Genomic DNA, 21,223 nt, shown 5'->3' with positions numbered 1-21,223 from the left:
TGTCCCTCCTACAAGCTCACACTATACCCTGTACCTATCACTCCCTGACATTAATGAGAAAATGTATGCCACAGGGTGAGGAAGAAAACCAACCAACCAACCAACCAACCAACCAACCAACCAACCAACCTTGGGAAGGGAAGAAATATACAACATTATCAGTGGTTGCCTCTAGGTGGCAGGATAACACAGTTTCATTTATGCTTCATGCTTTTCCGAGCCTTCCAAATTTTCTATAATCATGTATCCATTTATAATGAGAATTTTTCTTTTGTACAATTTTTCTTAAGGTAGAAAACAGTGGCCCCTGAGCCAAAGGGCATGCATCAAATTAAGAAAAATATTCTCTAAACAAATGTCTTGGATTGGCTGCTGTTGGCTCTTGGAGCCTCTTTCCTATACCTCTTGCTGGTTAATCCTGAAGTATGGCACACAGCAAGCATTCAGTATTTATTGATTTGGTTTATTATTGGTAGGTTAAGAAATGCTGCACACACGTATAGGAGTGTGGATGAATCAGAGTCAGCCTACCCATGGGAATGTCTGCTCCATGAAGGCATTTTCCCTATTTGTTTTGTTCACAGCTTAGCTGTACACTAAGCTCCTACAGGAAACAATAAATATTGGCTAATTAAATGAAAAACAAAAAGAACAAAACAAAAATCAGCCTAAAATTCCCACTGAAATCATGGAAAAGCATTATGGTGGTTTTAAAGTAATGCTTTAGAGAATACTAAACTCCAACGTCCTACAAAGCAAAATACTTAATTATATTTGCCTTTTGCCTCTCTGCAGTCTCTGAAAGTAAATTCGGGTGAGAAATGCCCAGACCGTCCATCATGTCAGGAAACAGCAAGCTGAATCTTGAAACCCAGCCTGCTATTGACCATTTGATTAGAGACAGAGACATCACACTGACTGATTTGTAAAAGGGGACAAGGGGACACCACCTGATTATCAGGCCTTTCCATCCAGTCTAGTTTCTGATTATTTACATTAATACCCACCAAATATTCTGAGAACCCATTTATCACCATAATTACAACAGATAACATTTACTGACCACCTATTATGTATTATCTCTAATCCTTATAACACCTTGGAGATGAAGATCATTCCTGGTTTACTGAGGCCAAGAGTAGCCACATACCCAGTAAGTGGTAGAACCTAGATTCAAACCAAATTTGCTCCACAACTCTGCAGTACACAAAATGTATGCACAGTCCACCCCGCTACACCCCTCCTACAGACACCGATATCCCTGTCCCTGGCCACATAAAATATGACCCTGAGAACTGCTGACCTAGATTTTATTGGACATTTGATAGTAAGATGTAATAATAAAGCAAATGAGGTATAGCCTTTACTCACCCAAGACAAATCTGGAAATTATCTGCAGAAATACGTCGACAGGGTCTCTCCCTCAAAATCTGAAAACACTATACCTCAGATAAGTTTTCATGCTTGCTCTTGGTGCTTTTCTGCACTGCAGTATACTCAAAATAAGGGCAGGGATACCGAGGAGGAAGAATCTGAAACCTCCAACACTGACTTTGGAGGTGAGAATAGCATCACCTCCAATGACTGAGAAGTCATCCCCTACACGTCCTCTACCCTACAGTCCTGGGAAGCTGCAGATCCAGGAGTTATCCTTCTGGTCATTACTCCCAATTACTTAGAGAGAGAAACTGGCATCAAAAGAATTCAGGCAACAAATAGGGCTCACCAAAGTTGTAAATCAGTTTTGCCAGCAGAGAGGAAATGGCAGCATGCCAAGGAGACCTCCCTTCCTAGCATTCCTAAGAAAAAAAAATAAAAACGGCAATGCCTGTGTGAAAGTTATGCTTATTAAGGAGGAGAGGAAGAGACTCCTTGTCTACACATTTTAAATTGGTGCTCTGGAATAATCTTAGTCTACCCTTTAAGAATGCTCTGTCTCCCATCCCCATCTTTACTTGTGGCTGGATTTGGTGCAAAAGATCAATTGTAACAATGATGGATTATTCCCTATCTCATCACATCCAATTTCAAAGATGGAAGTACTTCTCAGTCTTGCCCACCTCTAACAGAAAATTAAGACATCAGCCTTTAAACTAATATGCTCTAGTGAATTGTCAACAACTTAACCACACAAAAGCCTGCCACTATCTAATAGATGATCTTCACTCAGAAGAGCCACAGGCAGCATTCAGTGAGTTCAGGAAAACACATCCATCAGAAGTCAATGCTAATTTTAAAATATCTTTAAAATAATTTACTTAAAAATTAAATCTGGAGTTCTCAACTCTAGCTTATTTTGAAAATGAAAAATGTCTGGCCATATAAATATCTGACTCAATAGATAAGAGGTGGGAACTTTTTTTTTCAAGCTGTGTAGGTGATTTGGCTGCACAGCCAGACTTGAGAGCCACTTTGTTATATATTGTTAATTATGCTTTGCCAATCTGTGATTCATTTAGGAATATGCTTAAAAATAATGGGGGAGGGAATGGGATATAAATAAGTATAGCCATGTGTTGACAACTGTTGAAGCTGGGTAACAGGTACATGGGGGTTCATTATACTGTTTGCAAACTTTTGTGTATGTTTGAAAATCTCATAAATTAGAAATATTTTAAATTAAGACTTTATCTTGCTAGATTCCCCCATTCCATCCTCCACATTGCTCCCAGAGCAATCTCCCTCAAACTCAAAATCTACCTACAACATCAAGTGTAAACTCCTTACCTAACCAGTATCCAAGACCTCTAGGACCTAGTGCCTGCTTACCTCTCTTACCAGGGCCATGACATTACATAATATTCCTCTTGGCTCCCCACGCTTTAACCATGTCAAGTTTTTACAGTTTCCCTACCATTCAAGACCTTTGATACCTTGACTCAGATTGTTCTCTCTGCTAAAATGGCTGCTCCCTGCATATATTCCCTAGAGCTCAGCTTAAATGTCACTTCCTCTGTCAAGCTTTTTCAGATATCCCCTCCCCCAGAGTAACACTGATCACTCTCTCCTTTGTGTCCCCACTGTATCCTGCACATACCCTCAATCAACACACCTCTCTTTATTTACATGTCAGTCTCCCCACTAGAGTGAGTTCTGCATGAGTGGGATTCTATTTATCTTTGCATTCCTGTTGCCAGCATAGGAACTATCACTTAGTAGATTAATAAATGAATGAATGACTACCCAGTGAATGTTTAAAAAAGCTAAAAATTCCAAATCACTTTAAACGCTTTTTTAAAGTGACATTTCAACTGAGAAAACCAATTTATACAACTCATTCAATCTTCATCTTTCATTCGACAAATAGTTATTAATATGCTACATGCAGGGCATTGTGATAGGTGCTATGAGATGGTCAGGTGTAAATCAGAGAAAAAGGAAGACTAGAAGCAATCGTAATATAAAAGCAACAAAAAGCCAGTACACAAAACATACAAATTACAGCTTCCTAGTGGTCAAAGCAAAGCTGGAAACACAACCAATTACAAAATCAACACACTACATAGGATAAATCCTTATGTAACACCAACCATAATCTTCTTGCTTTTTAAAAAAATTTGGATTTTTAGAGATTAAAGTTGCATAAAGCAGAGTACACCTTTAGCGAAAGTGAAACAATTTTAGCCCAGCTTTCACCTTTGGGCATAATGCTTTGGTCTAGGAAAAAAAATACACACACACACACACACACACACACACACACACACTAGGAAATATAAGCACAAACAACAGCAATTTGGACATCCTCTTAATGACACTTGGAGAAATCTTTAGATTTCTTTGTGTCCTATATTGAGGGAGCACCACAAAAATCCTAAATTCTATGGAAAATTTTCACCTATGTGGGTATTTTTCTGAGAAGATAGTTGATAGCTTTCATTGGCTTCTTAAAGAGATCTGTGACCTGAAAAACATTAGGAACTATCACCCCCAGAAATATCTCCAAGACACTGTGTGCTTAGCCACTACAGTGTTTTCACTTTCATTTATGAAACACAGGCGTACGGTATTTCCCTTAAAGCCACATGACAGGCCACTGTCAAATACAATAAAGACAGTACAGGAAACCAAAGAAACAGAATTCCAACCCTTGTGCATTATTCAGCTCCAATTCTCTCATGTCCCTAGGTTTATGAAGAAATATTCAGCATCTCTAAAATTAAACCTCCTCTATGTAAGGGGGAATTCTGTATTCCTGGATAAAATACTCTAGTTCTGTATCCTGAAGACAGGTAGAAAAGGCACAATCCTTTCATAAAAAGGTTAGATTAAGTATATTTCTAAATAAAAGCTAGGTTTTAATGCCTTAAAATATTCTGACAAAAGATATATCTGTATGACGGGAAGAGAGAACTTAGTATTTATCTGCTACCATACATGAGGATTATTATTTTTTTAAATTTAAAAGTAGAAACTGAGGAATACTACTTGGAAGAAAGTAAAAGTGAAATAGAGGACAACAACAGAATGGAAAAGCCTGGGAGTCAAGCTGGGCTTAAATTCCACTTACTAGGTGTATAATCTCAGACAAGTTACTCCAAGTCAGTAACCTCTGTAAAATAAACAACACAGTCTATCTCATAGGATTGTGCCTGGCGAAGAGTAAGCCATATTATTATGTCTTATTTCTTTTAGCTCCAGATTAATCTAAGGGCAGCAATCTTATGCTGGGTATCTCTCACACACACACACACACACACACACACACACACACACACACACACACACACGATCAAGAGCCAAAAAAAGCTGTTTTTTTCCCCAGCCTTTCTACATGTTATCTGCATATGAAGAACATAAAGTATTTATTAATCTCCAAACTGTCTGCCTTAATTACGGACATAAACTTAACTTTGATGACAAGATTAGGAAGCTCCAGGTCTCACTCTCAAGTTAGTTATAGTTCTCCAAAGGTTAGTCTACTAAATAATGTTCGGGCCATGCCACTTAAGAATCAAAAATTTTAAGTGTACCTCAACTATTCTGAGCTACTTTTAATGCATTTGGAAGGAACAAAGATTCTTTTACATGGTTAATAAGTTATTTATAGCAATTATCAACATGGCAGCAAACTCCTTTCAGAATTGAGAACAATTCCAACTTCACAGGTTTGTTACAAGGATCAAATTAGTTCACTGATAAGAAAGCTTTAAAACAAAGCCTTTAGAAAAAAAGATTATGTCCCAACATATAGACTAAACTGGCTCTGTTTGAGTAAATTTAAACACCACTACATACAGCCCGGCACACAGTCATTTCCAATGTTCTTTAAATAAACCAGACAATGTGAACAATCTGCTGCTTTAAAACATTTATAACTGAAAGGTGTTTGCTAAAACTGTAAGAATAGTATGCAAAGGCACTCTAGTTCCCTGACACGAACTGACTTTGTGACTTTAGGACAATCTGGGCCTCAAACATGTGTAAAATGGAAATATAATAAATAAGATCCCTTAAAACACTGTCTATAACACTATGCCTTCAGTTCAAGACAAATGTTAAAGGTATTAAACATGAACAACCTGAATTATTCTCAAAACCTATAGAGCAAAAAGTAACCAACCCAGTTTGCTACTTGGCCAAATTCCAACTTAAAAAAAAACTATTAAAAAATATTAGGGGCTTCCCTGATAGCGCAGTGTGTGAGAATCCGCCTGCCAGTGCAGGGGACACGGGTTCGAGTCCTGGGCCGGGAAGATCCCACGTGCCACGGAGCAACTAAGCCCATGCACCACAACTACTGAGCCTGCGCTCTAGAGCCTACGAGCCACAGCGACTGAGACCACATGCCACAACTACTGAAGCCCGCGTGCCTAGAGCCCAGGCTCCACAACGAGAAGCCACCACAATGAGAAGCCCGCGCACTGCAACGAAGAGCAGCCCGCGCTCGCTGCAGCTAAAGAAAGCCTGCACGCAGCAACGAAGACCCAACACAGCCAAAAATAAATAAATAAATTTTTTTAAAAAAAGTATTAGAAGGAGCTTCCCTGGTGGCGCAGTGGTTGAGAGTCCACCTGCTGATGCAGGGGACACGGGTTCGTGCCCTGGTCCGGGAGGATCCCACATGCCATGGAGCAGCTGGGCCCGTGAGCCATGGCCGCTGAGCCTGCGCGTCCGGAGCCTGTGCTCCGCAACGGGAGAGGCCGTGACAGTGAGAGGCCCGCGTACCGCAAAAATAAAAAAAAAAGTATTAGAAGATAAAACGCAGGGAATTATTCTTGTAATCTTGGCAAAGAAAAGATCTCCCAAGAAAGATGTGAAACCTAGAAACCATAAACAAAAGAATTTGACTACATAAAAATTCCAAACCATAGAAAATATCTGCAACAGGAAAAATAAAGGGTTAATATTTCTAATATACAAAGAACACCCAAAACTCACTAAGACAATCTTATTGAAAACCAAGTAAAAGGGAACTTGTAATTTGCAGAGGATATAAACGTTTGCTTATCCTTATTAGTAACTACAAAAATGCTAATCAAAACAAGGAGATGTGATTTCTCGCTCAACAGACTGGTTAAAATTAAAAGGACCAACTGTATCTTGTTTTGGCAAATGTAGGTGGAGAAAAGGACACTCACAAACACTTCGGTGGAAATGGCAATTCTATATAGCCTTTCTGGAGGTCATTTTGGCAGTACCTATCAAAAAATTAAATGGGTACCACCCTTTGATTCAGGATGAATTCTATTTCCAAGGCTCAACAACAGGGAATGATGAAATTATAGCAGATTCATGCTTTTGGGATGCAACGCAACCATTAAAAAGAATGGAGTCCAGCCATGTATTCTAATGTATAAAAATACGTATAGTACATAAATGGATAAGCATAGTATGTAAACGTTAAAGCTATAAAAGAATATGTACACATTGTTAACAGATATAAAAGGAGACCATCATTTGTGGGGGGGTACTAATTTTTAACTGAAATGTTTATTTTGTTTGAATCTTTTTTTTTAATAGCAAACGTCACTTTTATAATTTAAAACAGTTGAAAAGGAAGGGAAAAAAAGATGAGCTTAGAAAACATCACTTTAATTTGAAAGTTTTACAAGCAGGAAATTTAGTCACATCTATAGATTTATAGCATCCATAAATATGCATGAAAACATGCAACCAAATCAAATTGTCCCATGAAAGAGCTCCAAATTGACCTTACGTTGAAAAGTAATAACCATAGTCAAAAGGGCAAAGAAACTAAGCCTTCTTTGAACTTCTGACTTTCTCATTTACCTTTCTACTCCCTTAAATGTCCTCCATTTTTTGGGTTAACTTTCTTATAGGAAGGGGGCCACTTATTTTGCACTTCTATGGATGACACCTGCTGGCATATTTAGAAATACAGATAATAAATTCAGTTTCAAGGAAAGATACAGCATAGTGGAAACATACCAAACTAGATAACCTGGTTCAATGGCCAACTCCACCCCTAAGCAGCCATGTTACCTTGGGCAAGTCATTTCCCCAAAACCTGTGCCTATAAAATAAGGAGTTTGATGTAGACAATACCAAATATAAGGGTCTTATCCAGCTCTTCTGTTGGACATGGAGAAGACTACCGCCACTGGTAATTTGTTTTGCTAGAGGTAGATATGTGAATTCACCCATGCAGGCAGTCTGCCTTTACTTTTAAAAAGCAAAAATCTAAAATCCTCTATGTAAAAGGTTGTATTCAAGTGACATCTATACCTCTCCAGACTATACTTCCTTTTAAGGCTGGCCTCACCAAGACAGTTAAGGAAATTTGAGAAGCAGGGAACTGGAGCTCCAGATTAGGTCAACAGACTGCAAGGCACTCTAAGCTGGAGTAGTCAAGCTAGTCCCTGTAAAACATGGCAGCAGATATAGATACAAAGAGAGAGGCATCTATAACAATGATACTGGATATATCCAGGTTTATACTCTTCTCTTATACTAATGTATGTCCCTAGCTCCTTGTACTTAGAAACACTCAGAGAATGCTTGTTGAACTGAAGAGAAGTAAGATGTGAGAGGGAAAAAGAAGATATAATATTAACAACAATAACAACAAAACCAACAATGGTTTCCAGTTTATTGAGGCCTTACTATGTGCCATATGCTATATTTTATACAATATATGAAATGTTATAAGTGCTACTCAAGGGCTTCCCTGGTGGCACAGTGGTTAAGAATGTGCCTGCCAATGCAGGGGACATGGGTTCAAGCCTTGGGTCTGGGAGGATCGCACATGCCACGGAGCAACTAAGCCCATGCGCCACAACTACTGAACCTGCACTCTAGAGCCTGCGAGCCACAACTACTGAGCCCACGCACCTAGAGCCCGTGCTCCGCAACAAGAGAAGTCACCGCAATGAGAAGCCCATGAACCGCAACGAAGAGTAGCCCCCGCTGGCCACAACCAGAGAAAAGCCCGCACGCAGCAACGAAGACCCAACACAGCCAAAAACAAAAATAAATAAAAATTTTAAAAAGTGCTACTCAAGTATGTTAATAGTGGTGATACTGATAACCATTAGGAAGACTCATGGGTTACTAAGGTTACAGGAGAACCTTGAACAAACTAAAACACTAGGGGGCTGTGTAGCTGGAGGGTGGGAGATCAAGGCAATCAATGTACTGCACACCACCACAGAACTGGGTAGGACCATTCAGGGGGTATGAATGTGACTCCAAAGGCTTGGCAAAGCAAAAAACTACTCTGGTGGAACGTTCAGTTATCACTGGCCAGAGACTTAGCCCCCAAATGATCAAAGAACAAATACCATTCCTCCTTAACCACAGACTTGAAGGATCCAGACAGGCTGTGCTAACTGGCCATCAGTTCACCACTGTGACTGCCCATCTTTGAGCTGTCAGAGGGGTTAAGTGAAATAGTATGTTAAAGAAATTACCATATACTTAACCACCTACAGTATACTAACACCTTATATTTTCACATTTAACCCCAATAAACCCATAAATAAGGTATTTTTCCCAGATGAAGCAACTGATAGGTTGTTAACTTGTCCAAAGGGACAGAACTAGTTAAGTTGCCAGAAAAAAATTTAAAACCCGAGCATTTATTCTGCCTTTCTTATATAAACTATAAATTATTCCAGCCAATACATGAAAAGAAAATGAGAGTTAAAACACCATTTTGCAACTCTCAATGAATTAATAATGGATCTAAGCTTTGGGCAGCAGTGGCTGTTAACATCAAAAAGAAAAAAAATCCAAGACACCACTACAACCTAACAAATGTAAATGAACACACCACCGCCAAAGGGAATGAATCTGAATTTATAAAGCCTCTGGATGTAGCTATCAATTTTTAGGAAATATAGAGGACAGAAGAACATATTGAACTATACTGAGTATGCAATCAGCAAAATTCAGTCTGGGAAATTCTACAGGTCAAATGGCCTGAGTTTGTCAATAGACAAAGTATAAAGAAAAGGAAGAAAGGGAAGCTACAGATACTTAAAAGACAAACTGAGTTTTTAAAAATGGACAAATTACACTGTCCAGGGATGCACACTTGTATGATTAAAACCATAAAAGAATGCAAAGAAGTGACTACTATAAAGTCAGAACAGTAGTCACTTTCCAGAGGGAGGGAGGATACTGTGATGGGGATGGGCACATGGAGGGACTTCTAGGGTGACAGGCAAAATTCTATTTCTTGACTTGGGTGGTAGTAACAAAAGTGCTTTAAGATAATTTATTAAACCATATATTTGTTTGGGGATAGTTTTCCATATTTGTTTTCTATTTTTTTAACAATAAAAGGAAAACATTTTAATCACATTAAAGTTTCCCACATATAGTAAGATTCCATTTTGTATGAAATGCCCCAAATAAGCAAATCTATAGACATAAAATAGATTAGTGGTTGGTTGTGAGAAAGGAGAAGGGGAGTGATTAATGGCCACTGGGTTTCCTTTAAAGATGATGAAAATGTTCTAAAATTGATGTAGTAATGGTTGTACAACCATGAACATACTAAATAAAAACCACTTGTATACTTTAAATGGATGAATTGTATGGTATGTGAACTATACCTCAATAGAGATGTTAATAAAAGTCTAAGACACCCCAATTAAGTCAAGACACACTTTAAAAATAAAACTGGGGCAGAGCCTGAGAATCTGCATTTCTGACAAGTTCCCAGGTGATGGTGCTGATGCTGATCTGGGGACCACATTTTGAGAACCACTGCAATGAAGGATTTCAAAACTGCTTCTAGCTGAAGGCAGTACTAATCAGCACTGAAGAGTCAAGTGTTTTACTCAGGGACTGGGAAAGTAGTCCTGAATAAAAAGTTAACACTTTGTGCCAAGCACTGTTCTATTCTACTGGTTCCCTGACCATTAACACCAGCATCTCCTTGGGAACTTGTTGGAAATGCAAAATCTAGCCCCACCCCGACCTACAGAATCAGAAACTCTGGGGATGGGGCCCATCAATCTGTGTTTTAGCTAGCCCTCTAGGTGATTCTGATGTTCCCTAAAGTTTCAGAACTACTGTTCTATGAACTTTATATGCATTAACTCAGCTAAACTTCTCAAAAACCCTATGAGGTAGGTAACACTATTATTACCATTTTATAGATTAAAAACTGTGGCACATAGGTTAAGTAATTTTCACAAGATGACACAGCTGATAAGCAATGGAGTTGGAACTTGAACCCAGGGAGTTTGGGTTCTTAATCACTGTGCTGAAAGCTCTTTCCACCTATAAGAATTCAATCAGCAGAATGCAGTAATAGAAAATTAGTAGGGGAAGTTTAAAAACAAACAAACAAAAAAAGCAAAGACGGGAATTCCCTGGTGGTCCAGTGGTTAGGCAGGACTCCACGCTTTCACTGCCAAGGGCCCAAGTTCAATCCCTGGTCAAGGAACTAAGATCCTGCAGGATGCGCGGTGTGGCCAGAAAAACAAACAAAAAACAAAGACCAGGAAAAATACACCTCACTATAAAGACAGGAAAATAAGAAAATAATTGTAGCAAATAAGTAATCATTAAAGCAATCTTCCAAATGTGTTCCAAAATATAAGCAGCCACCAAATACAATATACCCAAGTATTTCCAGAGCAATTATCTTGGTACCTAATTATAAGGACTTAAAATTTGTGTTATGCTAAAGATGGTACATAAATTCATGGCAGTATGTTCACACTTACCAATCTTTAAAGTCTAAATGATTATACTAAGAAGTCATTCCAGAATAATTTGCATCTCCCTACTCCTTGTCCCTTTCAGTCACTACTTAAAGATTACTGAAAAGGAAAAACTGCTTTCTTTCAATATCTAAGATTATACAATCAGAATCTCAGAGTTGAAAAAGAATTTTCACATTCACCTAGTCCAGTCAGCAATCCAAACTGAATCAATCTACAATACTAATCTCCATTTAAAGATATACTAATAAGAAGTTGAAAGAAATTCCAATTTTCTGTAAAATCACATTCTGGAACTAATCCATGTCACCACTGTAATTTTTAAAGCCAAATGACTAAAACTTTTAACTAAAAGTTGAAAATGCTCAGGTTAACAGCTCAAACAAAACCTACAGCTGTTTTACTCAGAGAGAACCACTCCTTCACTATCTGAAAGTGTTTCTATACCAAGCTGGTCAACAAGTACATCACGTTTTAGCAACTCAACCCTTATGACACATCAAATGAGAGGGCTTCCAAAGAATCTGAGCTGAATTATCCCTGACATTAACATATAAACATCTGATAACCGGTCACTGAGGAATCAAGTCAGAGAACAATATAGCAAAACACCCAATTGCTTGTTACTGTCAACTTTACAGATAGTGAGATCACTGTAAAGCAGCCAAATATGATTACAGCTACACATCAGATTTTAACAATTTAATCAAACTGCAAGAGAGGTAACGTAGAATGTGAAAGGCAAATATATTCAAAGCAACCAATTCTGGCATTTCAGTAATACTCTGAATCCACGGTTGAAAACACACAACAAAAGGGAAAAGCAGCAATAGATTTCCATTGTAAACTTGTAATTCTGGAAACAATTCAAATATTGAAATGTCTACTGTGTGCAAAGCTCTCTCCCAAAACTCTAGTTATCCTAGTTTCACAAACTCAGGATTACAAGGTTTAAGCGATATTGTTCAAACTTCCTAACTACAGAAAACTCAGGACAAGGGTAAATGACTAATCACTATACATAATATGCTCAAATTCTTTTCTTGAACAAATGGATTTCACTGTAATTCCCAAGAAATCACTTCTTTAATACCTAGTCAATTTACAACTAAGGATCTGATTTCTCCATTAATGAACAAAGAACTGAAAAGCCTGAACTCATGATCCATAGCACTGATGATTCACAATCATATTTCATCTAAATACCTCAGAAACTTTCATTCATGACCTCTAACCTTCTCTGCCCCTTCAACTTGTAATCACTCTCATTTCAAAGGTAGGCACAAGTGGCCTTGCTCTGCCCCCAACGTGTGCTTAAGTCAAAGGCTGACTGGAGCATATGTGCCCAACTTCCATTCTCAGGTTTTGACCATGGAAGGGACATGCAGTAGATCCTACGATGGCCAATGCTGAACAAGGAAAGAAATGAACAGTTTAAAGGACTCTATGTTGGGGGAACAGCATTTCCAGAAGAAATAAAATGAAACAATAAATAACCACAGGAAAACTACAGTTGTGTATAATAGCTGAAAATCAGGATGTCTAAGTGGAAGCTCTCAAAAATTGTTTAGTATTGCCATTTCAAAAACTGTATTACAGCCAGAGGAACTCATCACTAAGTCTTAAAAGCTTAGAAGTTATGGGTCAGAGCAGCTGAGATACCAACATCAAAAGAATAAAAAGCAACATTATAAGATAGTATAAAAATAACTAAACTACCTAAGGAAATTGAAACCATGATGAAAAACCCCAAAGGCACAATCAGGTCATTATCTAGGAAACATTAGCTTCTTCCACAAGGAGGCCTACTTTTCATGTGGAGCAGTAAGCAGGGCCAAGACATGGAACTGAAGTCAGGTATCAATTAAATCAGACTCTGCCACAGAAAAAGGAACCCATGACTAGTTATTTTGGGATAGTGCCTAGGCCAGCAGTATCAACTCCAACTGGGATATAGGAGATTACTGCCATTGTTCCACTATAATGGGGTCCTCCAGGGTCTTTAATTTAGTAAGAATGGGTTAGATACCACTTTGAGAATGTAATCACCAAATGTGGGGGAAACTCTACAGGATAAGTTCTTCAACAAATAAATTGGAAGAAAAAGAAAAGGGAGGGAACCTGCAGATTAAAATAGATTTAAGAAAGATATCAATCTTCCTTTGTGATAAATGGACTTTCTTTGGATCCTGATTCAAACTAAAACTTGAACACTAGCTTCATATTTGATATTTTAAAAAATCAGTTAATTTTTTATCATACTGAAAGTCTTAGCCAGTGCAATACAGTGAGAAAAAGAAAAAAAATCAGTTAATTTTCTGAGTTGTGGTAATGGTTTTGATGTTTAAAAGAGCCCTTTATCTTTTAGATACAAATATTTTGCAAATAAAAAGAGAACAGCAGGGGTTTATTTCAAAATAATCCAAGGGGTAGGGAGTAAGGGGCCTCAGTGGGTAGAAGTATAGATGAAAAAGAATGGCTGCAAGTTGGCAACTGTTAAAGCCGGTGATGGGTACACAGGGGGATCATTATATTATCCAATTTTTATATGTTCGAAAAATTCCAAAAAATTGGTTAGACACAGTATCTTGCAATTTTATTTTTTGAATGATTCTTAGAGTGACTTAAAAAATCATGTACAGACAGAATTCATTTAAATTTTAATTTAGTAATGAGCTCCATTTAAACACAAGAAACAGCCAGTACCACATCAGATCCAGACAATGGAAGAAACCAAAGTATCTCAATTACAGAATGGAAATACATACACCCCCACCATCTCCATTCCAGGAAGTATAATACAAATACTACCCACAAAGATCCACAAAAACTAACCTAAAATCACAGCCAATCATACTCATCCTGGTAGGAAATCTCAACACTGCTCCAACAGCTTCCTGAACCTTCCTGACCAAGTTGGTCTGCTGGTTCCTCTGGAGTGCTAACCCACTCAGGTCAGACTACTGGAGGACCTACAAAAAAAAAAAAAAAGGAGGGGGAGAGATACACAACACATTTATTAGGGTGTGGGGGAGCTAACCATTATATCAACGTTCAAACATAATCACAGTTATTATTTCTTAAGCAATAACCCTCACATAACAATTTTCATTTTTTAGGACCTGCTTTGAGCAGCAACAAGAATTCAGAACCAAAGCTAAAGCAATTCTTCTGACATTTAGACAACATCCCTGAAAACTCAGCTCTCAATTCCAATGAAATTATAGGGAATAGTGATTATTTTATAGACGAAGTTATATCCTTGTTGTGAATTGACACTAAAACAATGTTGAATTTTTTGTGAAAAAAACTGCACACATAAATTATTTTTCACCTTCATACATGCTTTTTTGGCCATACTGGGAAACAAATGATAAACACCCTGGAAACTCAGGTTGAACTCTGCCACTGAACCTTAGACAGTTTTTAACTGGTATTGCCACTCCTTCCTCCCTTCTCAGAGACCACCTAGAATAAATTAAACCTTTTAGAGGTCACACCTAGATTATCATTCCCAGATTTATTCTAGTTCCGAATGACAAAAGTCAAATTAAGGTTTAATTTCTAATCACTACTTGACCCACTGTGAAAAACACCAAGGCAAAATCTCAAAACAGAAAGCGATCTCTTGTCCTCCCATGAAAAAGGGGGAAAATTACATTACCTCCAAAGCACTTCAAACTAAATAAAGCAAACCCTAAAGCGCAAAACCAGTGTCTGCATATAGTTAATTAACAGATGGTTACCCATGGTAAAATTTTAATCCTATGTAAACTTTTCACCATCATATTCCTATTTCAAATCCCATCATCCATCCAAGGTAATTAGAAAAAAGCACTCATTTTAATATTGGTCTAATTAAAATATAAACAGTAAGGAAAACTAACATCCAAATTGAATACAGTAACTTCTACTTAGTAAAGAGTATTAGAAAATATAAAATGGCAAAAACACAATAGGGGATAGTGTATTAAAGAACTGTCAGTAATTCACTTTGGAAAAGAAACTTGGTATCCCAAACAACCCTTCTAAATCCTCTCAGATAGAATTATCCTGCTCAGGTAAGCCCAAATAACAGATCCCCACACTGATCTGAGGGACCAAAGAAAGGAGGTAGGGGAAAAGCAGTAGGAACACTTAAAAACTAGCTAGCAGATGTTCTCTTTCTTACTGTGAAAAGCACAGCACCAAATTTCATTACTTTCATAGGGTGAATGACAGGACAGACCGACTTTGAAGGAGTGGAAGGAGGGAGTAGGCAAGAGACGAAACATCCCTTCCTAAAGGCAGAACACCTGGGTGTGGTTCTTGACAGGAACATTATGGCCAGGGGTCATTCCAGGAAGGTGATTTTGCATTAAAACTCCTAGACCAGAAACATAGGTAGGAATCACATTCAAACATAATAAACCACTGGAGATAAAAAGTTTGGCTTACGAGGGGGGAAAATATACAAAAATGATAGGACTGGCCTAGAAATATACTAAAAATTTACAGTTCTTTAACTGTTTCTTTAAACAAAAATCTCCTTTCCCAGGTCATAAAACTACCATATGACACAGGTGCATCTGCCAACGTATTTTTACACCAAGAAAAAGTAACCACAATTTACTGTATGCCTACCATAAGCCAGGTACTTTATAAATTGTTTAATTCTAACAACTATTAAGAGCTACTATCCCCATTATACAGATGAAAAACTGAGAATACGAAAAGTAATTTCCCCAAGGTTACAAAGTTTGATGTGAACCCAAAGCACACAGTATTTCTACCATACCAGGCTGCCTCCCTTGAGTGGGAAATGTTGGTGTCTCCTCAATATACGCAACTCTGGGGCTAAAAGAAAACAATGTAATCTAAAAAGGAAACAAATGATAGGGAATTGTCTATAGTAATCGTGGAATGGCGGGGGGGGAGAAAAAAAGTAGAACAGGGCAATGATTGAGGGGCAAGACATAATCTATCAAAGCTATTTTATTTTCCAGCACATGGGGGGGTAAATGTAGTGGAGACTGACAGGAGGCTACCTTTCTCTCTAGGGGATTCAGCTCCCAGAAAAACAGCATGGGGGGGCGGGGAATAGAAGAAGTAATAAATCCTTAACAATTACATGAGAAACATGTAAGAGGTGGTTAGCAGCAAAAAAAGATGTCCAGACCAAGAGGCCACAGGAACTCAGAGCAAGGCAGGGAAAAGGGGCGGTTCCCAAGCTTGCAAAGGGGATGGGCGGGGCGGGGGGGGGGAAGAGCAAAAAGTTAGTTCACTGGAGGGTTATTCTCTACAGCCTTTTTAGAAGTTTTTTTCCCCCTTTTTTGAGAGGAGTGGGTGTTTATGAGGAAGGAAAGGCTAACAGCCCCGAGAACGAAGAGGTCACAAAGACTGCAATCATCCAACCACCAACCCATTCATTGTTCCACCTAAAAATGGTTGAGCAGCAGAGTTGGAGAAATCAGTGCCCTGTGCTCCGATCAGGGTCATACAGGCTGGAAGGCTACTATGACTCCATCCACGAAGACGGAATAAATGCAGGGAACAGGAAAGGGTCTCTAGTCAATGCCTGTGTCAAGTGGATCAATTGGGGGGGGCGGGGGCGGGACGGATTAGGAGACTTGGGCTAAGCTCTGCCTTAGCAGGACCGGGGAGGGGATGACAGGAAAAAGCTTTGACTCTCCCTCTTAAATACGAGCCTCAAATATCCATGCAGATGAGGAAGATTCAAAGGGACGGTGGAATTAGGGGAGAATGGGGAAGGAATACGTCAGAGGCACCAAAGCTTGACCCGCTCTATCTTAGTTCAAAGACCATGGGAGTTGGGGAAGTACAGCCCACCTCAAGAAAAACTAGAGGATTCATTTGGGCCCCGAAGGAGCGGAAAACCGAGGCGAGCCCACAAAAAGGTAGGAGGAGGGAATCAGTCATCGTAGGTTGGTCCCATCTTCCCCGCTGCCAAATCTAACCCCCCACCCCACTCCCCAACGAACTTCAGGACTCCCGCCCCCCACCCTTCCCAACCCGCCCACTGCGGCGGCGACAACGGAGGCGTTGACCGATTGGTGGGGTAAAGGCGGGCCCACACGCGGCTGAGGCCCGGGAAATGGTGTCGCCTCAACCAACTAGAGACGGAGTGGTCTTCGCCTCAGGTTCGGCTTATTGGCACCTCGGCTTTTCGCCAATCGTCACCTCCTTAACGTCGGGTACCTGAGAGGTGTCACAAACGCGGAAAGCCAACATCTCAGTCCCGGGTCCTGGCCGGACAGACATCAGCTTCCGCCGCCATCTTAACAGCAGGCGAACCGACCCTAGTCACTGCCACCCCCCACCCGAGGTACCTCCGCCATCGCCAACGGATTCCAAGAGAACGTAACCCCGCTCCCGCGAGAACTCACCGGCTAGGAACAGCATGAGCCGAAGACGCTGCCGCCGCCTCCGCGGCTACTGCAGTCTGTAGCCGAACCGCAGCCGCCTCCGCGCGATCCCGCGAGAACCTCTACCCGACGGGAACAGCCTGAGCCCAGCCCTTCACAGACCCCTCCTCCCACCAAAGCTGAAGTCGCTACGGCTCCGTTCTCACCCTACGCGAAGCAAAAAGCAAATGACGCACAAACTCACGGAGAGCCAAGGGGCGGAGCCACTCTGCCGCCGCCGGCTCTCGCATGCGCGATCAGAACTATCGCGATAATACGTTTTGGTCTCCGCGAGACCTTCGACTTCACCGCAGGATGCCGCCCGCGCCTCGTCTTTAGGAAATGCGAGATCTCGCGAGACCTGGGGCACGCTCCTAAAAAGGAGAGAGGCGGGGCTCCATGAAAATGACTGGGAGTTTTCAGGGGAAGGGAGGAACCTCCCGTCCTGCAGGGATCTCGCCTACCACGAGGTTTCCGACCCACTGCGGAGCTGGCTGCCAAACCTCGCGATGACACAGCTCAGCGCCAAATCTCGGCCATGTCCTGAAAACTGCCTCCGCCCCCGATCTAAGGTGTCTAGAGCCTAGTGCTTGAGGAAAATTTAAAAAGTCAACCTGTTTATTCTCACGCTTCCGGGCAGAGCTGTACCAATTAACCAAACTCCATGCTGGAAGAGGAGCAATAGATCTCCCATTGTTACCTAACTCCAGGAATCACATATTATTTTGGACTAACACATAAAAGACGTTCTATCTCACAATAAGCACGCAAATGCAAATGAAAACAATGACATAACATTTTTGGCCCATTAGATCGGAAAAAAAATTTTTTAAGACCGATAATATCCACACTCCTTCCCTCGCCGCACTGCAGGCTACTGAATCCATCTTAATCTAACTAAAGGCTCATATCGTTAGTTCTAGCTCCAAAGCCACAAATTTTAACTCCTGAGGCTTTACCTTGGCATAACCAAAAGATCCAATAAAGTGGTTTTCTCCAAACAAAGAGGTCTGCCCTCAGGAAAAATTCAAGCTTCCAAGGCGGGGGTGGGGGTTGGGGGGGAGTGCGTGCTTGAAGCTTTTAATATGGCAGTTTTTCCACGTCTAGCCAACAATGTTTCTCCAATAAATCTTGGGAGCCAATCTGGCTCGATTTGTGGGCTTTCCTATTCTAATGCATTGTTCTGTCTATTCTAATTTATATAATGTTCCTTTAGAGTACATTTTAATAGCTGGTAGTACGAGTACCCCATCTTTACTTATCTTTAAAATATTTTCTCGGTTGTTCTTAGCCATATTTTTTCTGGATGAACTTTAGAATCATATTAAGTTCCAAACACTTGGTATATTTATTGAAATTGCATGAACTGTATAAATCAACACAGAAAAAATGGACATCACTACAAAATTGAGCCTTCTTATACAGAAGCACAGTATCCCCTTCTTCACGTATGCAAACGTTCTTTCATTATATTCCTCAATAAAGTTTTGTAGTTTACTTCTAGGTATTTTTATTCTTTTTTCTTGCTATTGCGAATGGGGTTTTTTTAGTGTTAAATTTTCGAAATGCTTACTGCTTATAGATAGGAAAACTATCGATATTTGCCTATTTAGTTTTGTAATCGTACAAATAAAAAATATGTTCAACTTCACAAGTAATCAGGGAAATGCAAATGAAAACAATGACATACCATTTTTTGCCCTTTAAATTAGCCAAAATTACAAAGGTTGATGATAATTCGTGTTGGCACAACTGTGGAAAAATGGGCATTCTCGCACAACATTGAAGAGTGTAAATTAGTATAGCCTTTTGGGAAGGCAGTTTGGATAAATTTATCAAAATTCAAAATGCATAAACATTTTGACCCAGCGATTACTCTTCTAAGAATTTCTCCTACAGAAATACTCATACATGAAATATACACACACACACACACACACACACACAAGCCCATTCATTATAGCATTGCTTGTAATAGCCCCTTCCCTCCCCCAAAAGGGAAACAAGCCAATGTACATCAATCGGGAAATAGTTAAATAAACTGTAGTACAATCATACAATTCAGCTGTTTATAAATGAGATAAATTTAGATTCCCTGATATAGGAAGATCTACAAGACATATTGTTAAGTTTTTAAAAAGCAATTAGCCGAAATGAATGTGTGTGTGTGTGTGCGCGCGCGCGTGTGTGTGTAGTACCATTTAGATACCAAAACCTACATATACGACGCCTAAGTAGTTACCCGCGAAGCCTGCCTGCCAGCCCCTCACCTTCCCCCTCCTCTGAGGCCGCCTTCCTCGAACCCCTGAGAGAAACGCCGAAGGCCCGGCCTTTACTCCCTCTCTAGGGCCACTTGGCCACGACTAATGCCGGTACCTCGCATCCCCACTGTCGGCCGCTCTCTCGCCGCACTGCCGGCCGCTGCCGGGCTGCCCCCGAAGATGCGGCGAGCTCTCTTCACTGGCGCCGGCCGAGGCCTGGGGGAGGGGAGAGAAGGCGGGGTTGAGGGAGGGCTGAGGCAGGCCGCCGGGTTCCTTCACCAGCCTCTCCCGCAGGCTCCCCAAGGCCGCCACCTCCGCGCCTCAGCGCAGGGTCCCGTGGGAACATCCCCCAGCGAGGAGCAGAGGACGGCTGCGAGAGCAGAGCCCGCCCCCCAGCCCGGAGGAAGACGCTCACCTCGGCGGCACTAGCAGGAGCGTGCCGGGTCCGCGGCCCTGCTTCAGACCTGCTCCCCTCGCTCGCCCTCCGTCGAAAACCTCCCCCTCCGGCTCTCCTCATACTCGTTCTGAGGCTCCGCCCCCAGCTCGAGAAGCCCCGCCCCTGCCCCCTGGGAGGGCACTCCCTCCGCGGTGAAGCCGGGTCCCCTACGGGGGACCGCGCCTGAGGTACTCCAGGCCCAGCAAACACAACCGTAGAGGATAGTAGGGTCACTAAGGAATTGGGAGTTGATTCGAGGCACGATGGAAACCGCTGAAGGGTGACGTGATTTGATGTGACTAACGTTTAAAAATTAATCTCTCCAGCTGCCTAGCGAAGAATGGGGGGCGAGAGGGCAAGCGGGGACACTGTGTGGAGGGCGGGGGCGCCTACCATAGTGAGTTTACACAGGTAAAACTCTTACTTCAGGGAGGTAGTGAGACCTCAATAAACATTCTCTTTTTCTCCTTGGTATTATTTGGGGTGACAGTGCGATTGGCAAAGAGCTTATAGAGGATCTACATCTGTGAATGCATAGGAATAAAAAGGTAGGAGTTACCACTATTAACCGTGCTTTTCTTCTGGGGTGCAGAAGAAGGGAGCTTTGACTCGAAACTCTAGATACTTCGGTAAGGTTTGAATTTTTAACAAAACGCATGTAAAGTATAGAGACAAAAGCACTATCTGAAGTACTCTTGAGACATAGAGGATATAAAAACTGTAATTGTATCCTCCAGTTCTAATTCCAGCCCTCCAAAGCAGTGGTTAATGCCCCAAATTGAGAATCTGATGAATGGATCCACTGCCTGCCAAATATATACATATTTACATATAAAATTTTGTGTATAATCTCAGTTTTATGGAGGCCCCTTTGAGGTAGATTGACCCATTAAATATTCTTACAATGCTATTTTTAATGGGTGAATGTTACTCCATTGTAATGCTAATTATTTAACCAAGACTCGATGTTTGTCTTTTTTA

The 21,223-nt window shown here is 40.7% G+C and overlaps 1 protein-coding gene across 14 annotated transcripts in view; it reads right to left on the bottom strand.

The window, feature by feature from the left end:
* Positions 1 to 20,321, bottom strand: part of HUWE1 (HECT, UBA and WWE domain containing E3 ubiquitin protein ligase 1) — a 143,268-nt gene extending 122,947 nt beyond the window's left edge. For 4 of the 14 annotated variants that reach the window (XM_073798953.1, XM_073798954.1, XM_073798950.1 and 1 more), the window contains exons 1-2: positions 17,528 to 17,711; positions 13,977 to 14,113 (exon numbers count right to left, since the gene is read on the bottom strand). The gene's annotated coding sequence lies outside the window, so the exon portion shown is untranslated. Of the gene's footprint in view, positions 1 to 13,976; positions 14,114 to 17,527; positions 17,715 to 19,921; positions 20,023 to 20,221 lie in introns of those variants that run through there. The other 10 variants (XM_073798946.1, XM_019943494.3, XM_073798951.1 and 7 more) reach the window with 6 other exon arrangements.
* Between the last annotated feature and the right edge of the window lie 902 nt (positions 20,322 to 21,223).

The sequence above is a fragment of the Tursiops truncatus genome, chromosome X (genome assembly GCF_011762595.2).
Source record: "Tursiops truncatus isolate mTurTru1 chromosome X, mTurTru1.mat.Y, whole genome shotgun sequence".
NCBI lineage: Eukaryota > Metazoa > Chordata > Mammalia > Artiodactyla > Delphinidae > Tursiops > Tursiops truncatus.
This window is presented reverse-complemented; position numbering and strand designations above follow the sequence as displayed.